Genomic DNA, 14,392 nt, shown 5'->3' with positions numbered 1-14,392 from the left:
CTGCATTAGACTATTCTCCTTCATTGAAATTAATGGGGTTGCTGATTCCATGCAGTTGAGTTATGGCTCCAGTTGTAGTAGATTCTTCAGCTATGATGCTATGGAACTTCTTACCTATAACTTCATGTGCTACCCTAGGACTTTATCGTGGTGTACTTGGGACAATGCTGGGGCAGAGCCAACAGCAATCACTCAAGCTTGTGTGTACCTTCTGAACTTGCTAACACTTAAGTGGGGAAATGCCAGCATACCTTACACTGCCACATTTGGCTTGTCACCAAATTGTGTTTGATTGCACAGGATATCTTGCCACATTGAACATGGTGTCATAATATGAGATTCTGAAATGAAATAAATTACCTGGATTCAACAGAATGCTTCAAAAAGGAGCTGGATAAATACTTTTAAGAGAATTTGTGGAGCTGCGGACAAACAGCGTAGGAGTGGCACTACTTTAACTATTTTTTCAAAGAGCCAGCACAAGTTTGATAGGCTGAATGGCTTGTTTTGGTCCTGAAAGAACTGCTTCTAGTTAAAAGAGCTATCATTAAGAATCAGCTCTATATTTCTTTGAAAAACTATATATAATTAGTCTTGCATCCTTTGCACAAAGTGAATGGTACAATCAATGGGATTTTATTTCAGTCACAAAGTTCACGCGGTCCTCAACCATTACAGACTCTCAGTTCCCATTCAAATCAAATGTATTGGTAAATGACACTGCATGCTGCCTCATTCTATTCAGATGAAACTGAGAGAGATTGAAGATGAACAGGCTGATATTTGGTATTAGAGATGAATCTGCCACCCGTTCCAGAGACCAGTACAAACTCTGCTTACATCATTAAAAATAAAAGTGACAGGAGTTATTTGAGTATGTTTGTGGCACTGAAGACAGCCTACAACCACACCATTTAGGAGATGGACTTGACATTTTGAAAAACTGCATGGGATGTTCTGACATTTATCCATTCATTTGCTCCAAGGCATGAAGAACAATTCACAGTGACTTAAATATCATTACAGTGTTTATTAAGCCTGTTATTGCAAAAAAGATCCATAATGGTAGTAACATCTTTATGAAACATAAAAAGAGACATTGTTTTTTTTTCTTATTTTTTTTCAGAATTGTGCTTGGAAAATCTAAATATATATTTTTATCATACAAATTATTTTTTTCTTTTGTTTAATTTTCATAAATAAGTGCACAGGTTGTTAAGACGCATCCACCTTTTACATATTCCGTCACCTTCAGAAGAGTCCACCTGGCTCAAAGTAAAAGTCTCAGATTGTATTTTTTTAAAAGTTGATCTTACTAATGTGGGGGAAATTTAAAGTGGTTCTGAGCTCGGGGGAAATTTACAGAGCAGTCAATAGCTAGCAAGGAGATACAGTGCACTTGCAAAGGGACGAGAGTGATGTGTGTACCAACAATGGGGAAGCAAAGAATAAAATTTAAACACAGTAGAATCTACAATCAGTGTTTTAAGTTATCACGTTTAAATATATTACATATGTACATAGTCTTCCCAGAAAGGGGCAGTGCAGCATTACATTTCCTCAACTTTTTTAAAACTAAAAAGATCAAGTAAGGAAACACATATTGTATCCAAACATAAGTACAGTAGATACCATTGCATCTTGGTTGTGAGGGTACTCAGAGTGTAAATGTACAACATGCCCTGGTAGAGAGAGAGAAACAAGGGAACCCTCTGCTACCCTTGAGATTTAAAATGGAAACAGGTCAGTAGAGAGAAGAGGAAACAGGAAACTGCTATTGAACACTGATTCCCTTTGTCTCAAGGTAAGTGGATGAAAATAACACAGACTGGAATAATTATTTTCTCAATGTGGTTGGAGATAGCTCACAAATGTGTTAGAAATTGCAGAGAGGCAACCTTGAGATTTGCAGAATAGTGTAATATTTGTATATTTGTCAGTAGGCTCCACTTTACCATTCGAAGTTTAACAAGGTCAGATACCACTTGAAGCTCTTTCAGTCTTGATTCTGACATTCTTTAATATAAACAGCAGTTTTAACATCCAGAAGACACTGGTCAAATCAAGGGACAAATAATAGGCTGTTCACTTTCCTGGGCAGAAATCCTGGTGACTGGAGCCAAAGGGCAGATCAACCTGTTTCCATTTTGAGTCATGCCATTAAACAGACAGGTTATAAAATATACAGTAAAACTCCAATAATCTGGCAACTTTGGCCTTTGAAAATGCCAGACTAGCAGATTTTCTGGACTATTGGATGTTAATAATAATAATACAACATTTCTTTTGCATATTTTTCACAATCGTGCAATAAATGTTCCAGTGAATATTGAGAGTTTAAAAGGAGCAGAAAATATACAGCCACTCTGGACACCATCTCCAGTGGAAAACCTACCAAACAGACCCCAAACCCTGCTCCAATCACACAGTCTGGAGTTGGCCCAGCTGGAGCCCTGACTCAAGCCTCACTTTCTGCTTATACTCTGGACTAATGAGTGAGCCAGATGCCCAACTGTCAGATGCTGGATTATCAGACTTTTACTGTACTAATGTAAATAAAAAAGATTCAATAGATAATCAGGCTTACAATTTTGATTCAGTTTCAAACTAGAGAGGCTATTTTAAATGTTATCTTCCCTTTACCCTTTCCCATTCCAGCAGTTCCTTCTATGAATGCTACTTGCCTATCCTGATGGAAGGCTTGATGGACAGACGTGTGAAGACACACAAAAGAACCTATTTGGACTGGTATGTCAGCTTATCTTTATCAAGTCTTGTACGGGTATATTTTGCTGGCATGCTTCATTACCCCAGAATGGCATGCCTGAAATGTTTGACGGTTCCTCTGTCTCAGCTTTCCACTTCAAGTCTGCATACATTGTTAGGAAGCCTTCCAGGGTGAGTTATGGAGAAACATCAGCCAACTGCTATTACCGTCTACAAGAGGATGGATCGATGCCTTGGAGGGAAACCATTGATATTATTGTCCAAATTCAGCTGGGGGCAAGTCAACCAAGGAAATGAGGTAACATTGACTGTTACTGCTGACAGCAGGTCACTCCTCAGACATAAGACCTCCTATTCACCAGAAGCCTGTGCACAACCCATCCTGAGCACACACTTCTGCCATTCATTTATGATAAACCGATGTGCTGACCCATTGAACACCATTTACCACTTAATTTCAAATGCTCAGTTACATGGCAATCCAGAAGGACATTCAATAATACTGGACAATGAAGATTTTCTTCCTGTACACTTTTGGGTGCATTTTATGGATTTTTGGCTGCTGTATGAAAATCACTGTAAAACCTTCCTATCACATAGCATTTTTTTTAAATATAATCTATTTTTGTGATTTCATGTCTTATTTTGAGTCTTCAAGCATACAAAACTATGCATTAACAATTAATTTTCTGCATTCGCACTTGGACTTCTTCCCTGCTGATCTTGTTGCAGTTAGTGACAAACATAATGAAAGGTTTCACCAGGACATTGCGACAATGGAAAAGCAGTATCAGGGCAACTGGAATCCATCAATGCTGACTTGATTATTGTTGGACACTATGAAAGGCATCAGATGCTGAGTACAAATGAGAATCAGTGGCAAGACATTTTTAGGTCAGTTGAACTAACGCAATGTTTCAGCATCATGATGTGATTAATTCAATAAAAGTTCATTTAATGTTTCTCCAACTTCCTACTGGATGCAGCAAATCTGAAATTATATTTGTGTTTGGCTTGAAGTTGCCTATCATAATCTTTATTTTTATGTCAGGAAGCCAACCTTGTGAAAAAAATGTGTTGTCCAATGTAATCAACTAGGACTGATTTAAGCTGCGGGATGAGATTTGAAAAATATAGCAGCTGAGGAGGTAAAATTGTGGAGAAATAATATTTATTTTCTATTGCTTGCCATTTCATTGATCACAGAAGCAGAAGCCGAAGTGGTGTTCTGAAACTATGCTTCTGTTGATGTGGCACATAATGATTGGGATCTAATCTTGTAGGGACAGCTATACTATAGTTTTGATATTGCCTTTATATTCAGTGCTTGATGGATTCAACAGAGTGTTCATCTTTATGTTCAGGTTACCTCATCACAGTTATTCCAAGATCCAGAAAGTGAGTTGGTCTGAATATTACTGTATCAAATCCATCCCCAAAATAGTATTTTTAATCGAATTCAATGATCACTTTTCCCCACCCATCATTTTTAATGCATTCCCTTTCCAGTCCTGAACAGCTTGAGATCGTAAATCTTCAGTCTTATGTCACTTCATAGAGTGCAAGATTGACAGCATGACAGTAGGTCAGGACTGTTTCAGACAATGCTGTAACCTTGCTGTACCAGATCCACTCATCCCTCAACCCCATGCACAAACCCCTACAAAATATCTGCTGCCTCCATCTCCTAGTGTCTGATGGATGGGCAGTAATGCAGGATGCAAGGATGAAAGATTGACTTTGTGTGTTCAGTGCCTCCTGAAGCAGCCATGAAAATGTCCCTGCTGATCACAGGCATGGACTCAATGGAAACAAGTCTCCTAATGAATTTGTAAATTTCCAGGATTCTCTGCATCCCTGAATTGGGAGGGAAGAAGAACTGACAGTCATGTCCAGCCGATTGACACCTATGAATCTGTTGATCCACTTCATTCAGTCCTGGTGTACTTGATTTTACACAGTGATAATGAGTTATGATCCCCACCAATGCCAGTCCTTTTCTGCTGAAGGCTGGTGTTTATGCAGACATGCCATTGCATAGTACAGTCCTTTTGCGTTCCTTTAATTTCCTGGGTGAACTGAGAAGGGGGAGCAAAGGTCATACAAGCCCTGAGATCGCAGACACATGCAGGGAATCCAGAGCATGCTCAGATGAGGAGGACTGAGACCTTTCCTCCCTTGACCACGTCACCTTCACTCCAAACAGATCAGCCAGTGCAGCTCCTAATTTATTTGCATTTTCACATCACTCACTAGCAACGACTGTGTCAGTGTAGGTGTTTGCAGTTTTAAAAAAAAGCAGGAGAAAAACATAGGAGAAAAATAAAGTCTTCCTCTCTTATTATCACTTCCCCTCCTACCCCCCATCTCCTGACACACACTCTTACCCCTCTAATGGTGTAAGATCCATCAAATTAACACGTCAGTGTACTTGAATGTAATCTCCAGGGCTCAGTGCAGTGCTTTCTATCTGTTCGCAGAGGAGGCCAACATGATTTATCGATGCAAACCTAATAGCATCAATATGAATCTAACTAAAAATCAATATTTCATTACCAAATTGTTAGTGAGAATGAAGAAGAATTGCCGGAGTCGGAACATTTCTCTGGGGTAGGAGCATCTGGAGTTCAATGTGACAGAAAGAGTGATGTATGACTGAGGGGCAAGCAGAGGACATCAGGAGGACAGGCCACAAAGTTTGCAAGATCTCAAGAAAGCTTGTTCCGCATCTTCTCTCTGTATAAGAAGGAAAAAAACACACATCAGTATTGAGAGAATGTTAAATGTAAGGCTTGCATGTCGAATAAATAATTATCAAGGAGCAGTTATTTACCACTAACTTGCAAAGTTTCATTTATATATTAAAAAGAATATCACATGCTTTTTGAGATGTATGTATTAAATTCATTAATTTGTGTTTCTTCTTCTTGTAATTTTTCTCTGCATGAAGTATTGATAATTGTAAAACATAGAGCATGCATTTATTTGGGAAATAATAAGTTTCATTTCTGTGCAATTATCACCAAAAGGACAACTTCAATCTCTCAGCATTTTAAATTCCAGTTCACAGGATACCTAGAGATCTAGAATACAATTGTTGAGAAGTTGTGTTACCACTACGAAAAAACAGAATCATATTGGGTTGGGATACAAGTAAACCACAATCTTACTAAATTACTGAGCAATCCTATGTGCATATACTGTATATTTCAGGGAGGTTAAATAAACACTTCCACGTGGCATGCACAAAACAACACTGGTGATGTGTGCAAGGTTACATATTTGCCTCTACATTTCTTTTGTTGAGCCTCAGTGCCTGAGCAGGTGGTGAACTGCTCTTGAATCTGCCATTTTAGCACAGGTTCTGTCACCTTGCATTGTACAATTTTTATGTGAGAACACCAATGGTTTTGGAAACCAAATCATTTAAGAAAAATATTTTAAAGTAATGGTTTCCATTCTGATGTTCTGTGTATCTGACCAATCAACTCCAAGAGTCACCTGGTGATTCACTGTGGTGCCCATTGTCCAGGTGGACACCACTTCCATTATTTTCATTCATGTGTATGTGGCTTGGATGCAGCCTGACTATCCATTATGAACCAACCTATAATAAATGCTCAGACTACAGCTTGCAAAACCTCATAATCTTACTCCATGAGACCATTAGATGGTAAGATATAGGAGCAGAAGTAGGCCATTTGGCCCATTGAGTCTGCTTTGCCATTCCATTATGAGCTGATCCATTCTCTCACTCAGCCCCACTCCCCTGACTTCTCCCCATTACCTTTGATACCCTGACTATTCAGATACCTATCAATTTCTGCCTTAAATATACTCAACAACCTGCCTCCACAACCATCCATGGTAGGAAATTCCAGAAGTTCAGCACTCTCTGGCTAAAGAAATTACTCCGTATCTCTGTTTAAATGGGCACCCTTCAATCCTGAGGTTGTGCCTTTCTGTTCTCCTGTTGGTTGATGTCTCAGATGCTCAAAGCACCATCATTATCAACACCACCTCACTCCAAGGTTAGGAGCCCCTCACATTAATCCCAATGCAACCCCAAAAAGAACCCAAGTAGCCAATCCAAATCTCTCTCTCTCTCCCCCTAGTGTAGGATGGGTGTTCAATGAGTAAGTGTACATAATGAGGAGATGGGCTTGTTTCCCTGTTATATTATTCGATGATTCTATGAAAGAGTTTCAGGGATGTTCTATCTAGAGATAATCTTCATCATAAAGAATACAATATTTCATTATTATCACAATCCCTTCTTTGCACTTTATTGACTACCTTGTTTTGCATATTGCCACTTCAAGGGATTTCTCTGGCTATGACGTGATTTGGAATATCTGGAGATTACAAAAAAATGCAATAAAGTTCAAGGTCATTACTAATTCACCATGTCTTCTGGACTAGTCAGCTTGGAAATATCTATGCAGAAGCAAATTTAAAAGAAGATAACTTTCTCACGAACCACATTATCTCCAAACCTACTAATCAGGTAACCAACATTTTTGTCATATATTTATATATAAATTACAAACCATATAGATCCCAGCACCGGTCCTCCTGAAATGCAATTAGTCGCAGACTTCCAATCAAAAAAACAACCTCCCACCATTATCTTCTGACTTCTAAGGCCATGCCAATTTTTGATCCAGTTTACCAACTCACTATGTGCTTTAATCTTTTGGATCAGTCTGCTATGAGGGAGCTTGTCAAAAGCTTTACAGAAATCTGTGAACATAACATCCTCAGCCCTACCCTTATCAATCATCTTTATTCTCTCCCTGAAAAAACTTAAAGGGCCTACCCTGTACCAAGCTATGCTGATTAATGCTAATAAACTCATGCATTTCCAAATGCAAATCATTCTTGTCCCTAAGAATCCTCTCCAGTGGCTTGCCTTCTACTACTGTAATCCTCCATGACCTACTATTTGCAGGATTATCCCCTTTCCCTTTTTTAAACAAAAGAACAACTGGGTTCTCTCCAGTCATTTGGAACCTTGCCTGTGACAAGAGAGGATACAAAGATTTCTGTCAAGCCCCCATCATCTCCTCTCTTACCTCTCTCAATACAGGTACCGATAAACCCTATATACGTATAGGGTTTGGTTCCTGGACTCGCATCGTAAATTGAAATTATCATAAGTCGGGGTCCACCTGTTCAGATAGCATACGGCCTTGTCCCTGCCAGGAGGCCGATGTCTCCTGACCCACTCTTGCTGGGAGGCTGATGTTCCCTAGCCGCTCCTGCCAGGAGCCTGAGGTGGCGCTGGATAACTAGGGGCAGCGGTGTCACCTCGCGACCTACATTGTGATTTGGAACGAACGCACAAATTGGTGTCGCACTCTCTCCCTCTTCAATCTCTTTTCCTTCTCAGCGACGACAATCTGCGCATGCATTCCAAAACATCTTCTTTTAAAAAAACAGCGTTGGGTCCATCAAAGCATGTTTCCTTGACGTCACTACAAGAGGAGCACTGAAATGATGACGTTTAGGGGGGAGAAAAGTGATGGTGGGAAGCGATCTGCGTACGCTGTTTGGATGGAAGCATTTCCTTCAGCGAAGTAAAAGAAACCACATTGATACAGGTCAACTCTGACTTTCCTTTATTCAAAATGGATTCTGATCATCGTAACTTTAAAATATCGTAAGTCAGAACATCATAAGTTGGGGTCTATCTGTAACTTGAAATTTTTCCTGTTTGGCTGTGGGGACATCTATTGCAGAGGACCCAGTAGTTCCTCATTCATTATATTAACATGCTCTCAAATTAGTAAACCCTACAATTAACACACTTTCCTCTATGTTCTTCCCCCTTGGTAGCACTATACGCATGTGAAGAACAGAAGGATGACACGAATGAAGATGGGGCTGCTATAGGATAAAGGAGGCAACATGTGCCTATAGAGGCAGAGGAGGTTGAGGAGGTTCTATATGAATACTTCCCTTCAGTATTCACAAGGGAAAAAGGACCTTAATCAGGGTGAAGATGGAATAGAACAGGCTTGTGTGCTGGTTGATGATGAAGTTAAGAAGGAGGAAGGATTGGATCTTCTTTAAAACATTAAGATTGATATCTCCAGGGCCAGTTGCAATCTACCCCAGGTTGCTGTGGGAAGTGAGGGCAGAGATAGATGGGGCAGTGGCTATGATCTGAGTGTGCTCTTTGGCCATTGGGGAAGTGCCAGAGAATTGGATAGGATCTATGAGCATTTGGAGAAGAACAGTCTGCCCTAGGATAGTCAGCATGGCTTTGTGAAGAGAAGGTCATTCCTCACGAGCCTAACTGAGTGCTTTGAGGAGGTAAGAAAAGAAATTGATGAGGGTAGGGTGGTGGATGGGGTCTATATGGATTTTAGTAAGGCACTTAACATGGCCTCCATGAGAGGCACATTCAGAAAGTCATGAGGCATGGAATCCTTGGAACCTTGGCTGCGTGGAGTAAAAATCAGCTTTCCCTTAGAAAGTGGACAGAAAGTATTCTGTCTGGAGTCAGTGACTAGAGGTCTACAATATTCTGAGAGGCATAGACAAGGTGAACATCCAGCATCTTTTTCCCAGGGAAGGAATACCAAATACTAGAGGCCATCTGAACAAAATGAAGGAAGGGAAGTTTAGGGGAGACATTAGGGATAATCTTTTTATACAGAGTTGTGGGTGCCTGGAATGCCTTGCTAGGGATGGTGGTGGAGGCTAAAACGTTAGGGGGATTTAAGAGACTCTTAGACAGGTACCTGGATGAAATAAAAATAGAGGATTCGAGGCCAGAATGGTTTAGTGCTTTATTTTGGAAGGAATATATGGGTTGGCACAACAACAAGGGGTGAAGGCCCTGTACTGTGCTGTAGTGTTCTATGTTCTATATGTTCTACCACTTCCTCTGGCTCCAGGAATACTGTACATTTCAGAATTAGAATCAGAATTGTCATGAACATGTCACACAATTCTTGTTTTGTGGCTGGATCACAGTGCAAACATTTATATAAACCAAGTTACAAAAATAAATAAAAATAGTGCAAGAATAGAGAAAGACAAAGCAAGGTAGAGTCTATGGTTGATTCTTCATTCAGGAATCCAACGGAAGAGAGGACGAAGCTGTCCTTGTGCCAGTGAGTGCTCATCTACAGGCTCCTGTACTTTTTAACCGATGGCAGTAGAGTAAAGAGGGCATGGCCTGGTGGTGGTATTCCTTGAGAATAGAGGCTGTTTTTTTAAAGATTTTGCTTCTTTTAGATGTCCACAAATGGAGTGATGTCTGGTGCCCATGATGTTGCAGGCCAAATTAACAACCCTCTGGAGTTTTCTCTTGTCCTGTGCATTGGCACTTCCATACCAGATAGTGGTACAACCAGCCAGACTGCTCTCCATGGTACACCAGCAGAAGTTTCCGAGAATCTTCAGTAACATACCGAAATCTCCTTAAACTCCTTACAAAGTACAGGCAGTGACAGGCACTCTTTGTGATTGCATCAACCTGGAGGCTCCAGAACAAATCCTCAGAATTTAAAGTTCTTGGCCCTCTCCACTGCTAACCCCTCGATGAGGACTGCTTCGTGTTCTCCTGATTTCTTCCTGAAATCCACAATCATCGCCTTGGTTTTGCTAATGTTGAGTTCAAGGTTGTTGTTGTGACACCACTCAATAAGCTGATCTATCTCCCTCCTGTACTCTTCCTCAGTGCCATCTGTGATTCTGCCAACAACCATGGTGTCATCAGCAAATTTGTAGATAGTATTTGACTGTGTTTCGAATTTCCCCCTTGAATGGCACTCCCTCTCCCTAAACTCTCCCTTGCTTTGTGCTAATGCTTGCATGTCTAAGAATTTTCCTTCATTCCATTTGCAAAGGACATTTCAGGTTTCCTTTTGGCCCTCCTGGTGCTCTGTTTGAGTTTGTTCCTGTTTCCTTTATATTTCTTACAGTGCCTGTCTGATTTCAGCTTCCCAAACCTCACATAAACTTCCTTTCCCTTTTTGACTAAATTTATGACATCTCCTGTCTTTCAAGTGTCCTGAATCGTGCCATCATTGACATTCTTCCCGACTGGAAAAGTTGTGTTTACTTATTGATTTTATTTTCACGTGGATTGCATGAGCATGAATTAACAAATTTATGGGCAACTATTTGTGAATTCTGTAAGGGCACATTTCCCTAACTTGACAAGATGAGACACAAGGGACACCTGTACCGAATTATGAATAAAGGTAGGAGGGGAGGTGAGGTTAAAAAACCGGGCCGAACAAGTGTAACTCATAATCCGACTTACTTGGAGAAAATAATGTGTTGGACAGTCCGATGCGCTAGAGTAACTGTTTGGTTTTGTTTACCCTCTGATTGGCAGAATGGCATGCCAATCCCTGAGTCAGCTTTTCACCACATGCTGCTGGGAGATGAAATCTCCCTGCCTGTAACACCTCACTACTCAATGGTCCAGTCCCCAAGGTAGCTTGCGCACCTGGACAGCCGAGATTATGGATGCCCCTGGCTGAATGAAACTCCAGCCAATCTTGGGGCTTGAGGCATGGAGCAGGCTGGATGGTTGCAAGTGAATTCTGGGTCACAGATTAAAGAAAGGAATAACTTGCTCCAACATTACTTAAATCAAGGTGATGCAGCTAATAGAGTTGCTGTCCCTTAGTGATAGAGACCCAGGTTCCATCATGATCCCTGCAGAGTCAGAGTGAATTTCATAATTTGGCCCTGTGGCCATGTGGGTATCCTCTGGATGCTCCAGATGTGGGAATTCATTAAACCAAGGAGTTTTAGTGAGATGCAGTATGGAAACAGGCTCTTCCATTTGAGTCCGCACCATTTATTTACACTAATCCTACATTATTCTCCTGCCCTGCTATCCAGGTCCACCTATGGCCTCTTGGCTGTTGGCATGTGCCCCTCCACCTGCTCCTTCTTCCTTCCTCCCCTGACTTTTTTATTCAGGCACCTGCCTGCTTTTTGTGGATACCTTGAAAGGCTCAGGCCTGAAACATTGGCTATATATCTTTGCCTCCTATGGAGGCTGTGGGATCTACTGAATTTCTCCAATATTTTTGTGTATTTACTACAATCACAACTGCAGACTTTTGTGTTTCACACATATACTTACACTATTCCTATTTTTAAATTTTACTCACATTCTTATCCACTCCCCTAGATTGTACCACATAATTACACACTCGGGGTGATTTACAGAGGTCAATTAGCTTACAAACCCATTCATCTTTGGGATGCACCTGGGGTAAACCCACACTGTCACAGGGAGAACATACAAACTCCTGATAGACAACAGCAGATCAGAACTGAACCCTGGTCTCTGGTGCTGTGAGCCAATAGCTCTACTTGCAATGCCACTGTGATGCAATTCATTAATAACGTGGAAAAATTATTATTCCTAGAAATAATAACTACAAAAAATTGGTGCATTGTTATGAAGCTCATCTGGTTCATCATGTAGTTAGTTCTTAACAACAAGCCATTCAGTTACAAACACTTTATCAAGGAACAATCAAAATTGAGCAATAAGTCATTGGTCACTGAAAAATGAATAATGATGCCAACATTTTAATTCTGGATTTATTTTATTACTTCAGTTTATTGCTCAACAACTCTGGGATTTGCACAGTTTTCCCCTAACCTGACCACTGTTTCTTCAGTAGAATGAGGGCGCAATAACTATGGTACACTGTAGAAACATGGAGGATTGCAGCAATGGTTCATTGTACCAGGAAGAATGACCCAAAAGTTGCTTCACAAATGAGTGGGCAAAATGTCTGAAAATTTCGGCAATAGAATCACCACAAGGCCGAGATTGAAAAGTTTTGATGCCGGTAAGCTGGTTTCATTAGGCTTATCAGATTCAGCTTATGCTAGAAACAATAATCATAGAGTCATATAGCACAGAAATAGGCCCTTCATGCACAAGGCGACCGTTGATACCATTTCCATTTGGTTGCTCTTGGTCCATCATCTTACAAGCCTTGATGACTCAAGGGTCCAGCTAGATTAGTGAGAGCCTCTGTCTCCACCAACCCCTCAGGCACTGTATTCCACCTTTGGATGTAAAATTCCTTTCTCATATCCCTTCTAAACACCTTACTCCTTATCCTAAGCCTCTATTAAACATTCCGAAAATAGTCCAGGAGGATTAGACTATTTTGGGATAGGGATAGGAGGATGGGGAAAAAGTGACAGGTTGACCACTGAGAGGCCAAGTTTCAGGCAAGAATAAGTTTGATTCTGAAAGCCAAAGGTCAATTATTTCCCACAACAAGGTCCGTATGGAGAATGGAACATGGAGAAAGAGGAATCAGCTCCAGAGAAGGATAACAGGAGAGAAAATTAACAAAAGTGAGAAGAGATTATCACTGTTTTATCCCCTGGACAAATTGGAATGAATAATTTTGATCAATTCAAAATATCTGCAAAAACATGGTGTGTATACCATGAATAATAGTAGAATATTAGTTTCATTCCATTAGCTTGGAAATTCTGTATAAATTGGCATTTATGAAGTAAGATTGCACAAAGCACAAAAAATGCTTGAAATAGATATCAACCATTAAAGTATTTGTCTGAGCATTTAACATGTTGAGTTGTGGGGATGCCCATTAATTCTGAATAATAACAGCTCTTGCGCTTCTTCATTTTTAACATTGCAAAATATTAAAGTTTGTTTAAGGTTAATAATGATTAGTAATCATTAACAAGTTATAAATCTATCATTAATACACTGCATCATGTTTCAGTAACAGAAGATACTATAGATTATATTAATTCTATAATTTACTAGGAAACCAGTTTATCCCAGTTTGATTGGCAATGAGTTGCCAAACTGAGAATATAGAGTACTCATCAATAATCATCGTTGTGGCTACCCCTCAAGGTCGAGGATGATGGACTTTGTTCCGTTGATCTATTTATGGGCTCTCAAATGGCTGATGAGTCCAATTTTGGCTTTGAAAGATCTTCCGTATTCAGGACAGGTACTTCTAGATGGCAGATCGGGCTTTGGTTGTTGCTGCTTCTCTTTCCATTTACTTCTCTTTTCTTCTAGTTCCGCACACAGTGCCTGAGGGGTTGGTGGAGACAGAGGCTCTCACTAATCTAGCTGGACCCTTGAGTCACCAAGGCTTGTAAGATGATGGACCAAGAACAACCAAATGGAAATGGTATCAATGGTCACCTTGTGCATGAAGGACCTATTTCTGTGCTGTATGACTCTATGATTATCGTTTCTAACAAAAGCTGAATCTGATAAGCCTAATGAAACCAGCTTACTGACTTCAAAACTTTTCGATCTCGGCCTTTTTGGCTTTGAAAGTTGTTGATCCTTCTCAGGTGATGTATTGTCAGAGTTTCCTGTCCATGTCTTCCCAATTATCGATGATATCATCAATAATAAACCATTCACTGTTCACTCTCTCCAGAGGGTATGATCTCGATCAGTGCACTGATCAACTTCTTCATGGTGCTTTGTTTCAACGTGAGCACAACTACATTTTATAACAGCCCATAAGAAGAGTAGGAGAAGATAATTTAGCCTCCACAGCCTGCTTTACTCTTCTATAAGATCACAGAGTCTAGATTCATGCAGTTGTACAGTATAGAAATGGGTCATTTGGTCCACTGCATCCATGCCTATCTGTATGTCCAT

The 14,392-nt window shown here is 40.3% G+C and overlaps 1 protein-coding gene across 1 annotated transcript in view; it reads right to left on the bottom strand.

Moving 5' to 3' along the window:
* Positions 1–764: 764 nt before the first annotated feature.
* The window catches only part of tshz1 (teashirt zinc finger homeobox 1), a 229,795-nt gene continuing 216,167 nt past the window's right edge, over positions 765–14,392 (bottom strand). The window contains exon 3 of the mRNA XM_069920792.1: positions 765–5,463. The gene's annotated coding sequence lies outside the window, so the exon portion shown is untranslated. The remainder of the gene's footprint in view (positions 5,464–14,392) is intronic.

The sequence above is a fragment of the Narcine bancroftii genome, chromosome 2 (assembly GCF_036971445.1).
Source record: "Narcine bancroftii isolate sNarBan1 chromosome 2, sNarBan1.hap1, whole genome shotgun sequence".
Classification (NCBI taxonomy): Eukaryota; Metazoa; Chordata; class Chondrichthyes; order Torpediniformes; family Narcinidae; genus Narcine; species Narcine bancroftii.
Note: the sequence above shows the minus strand (reverse complement) of the source record. Positions and strands in the feature narration are given on the sequence as shown.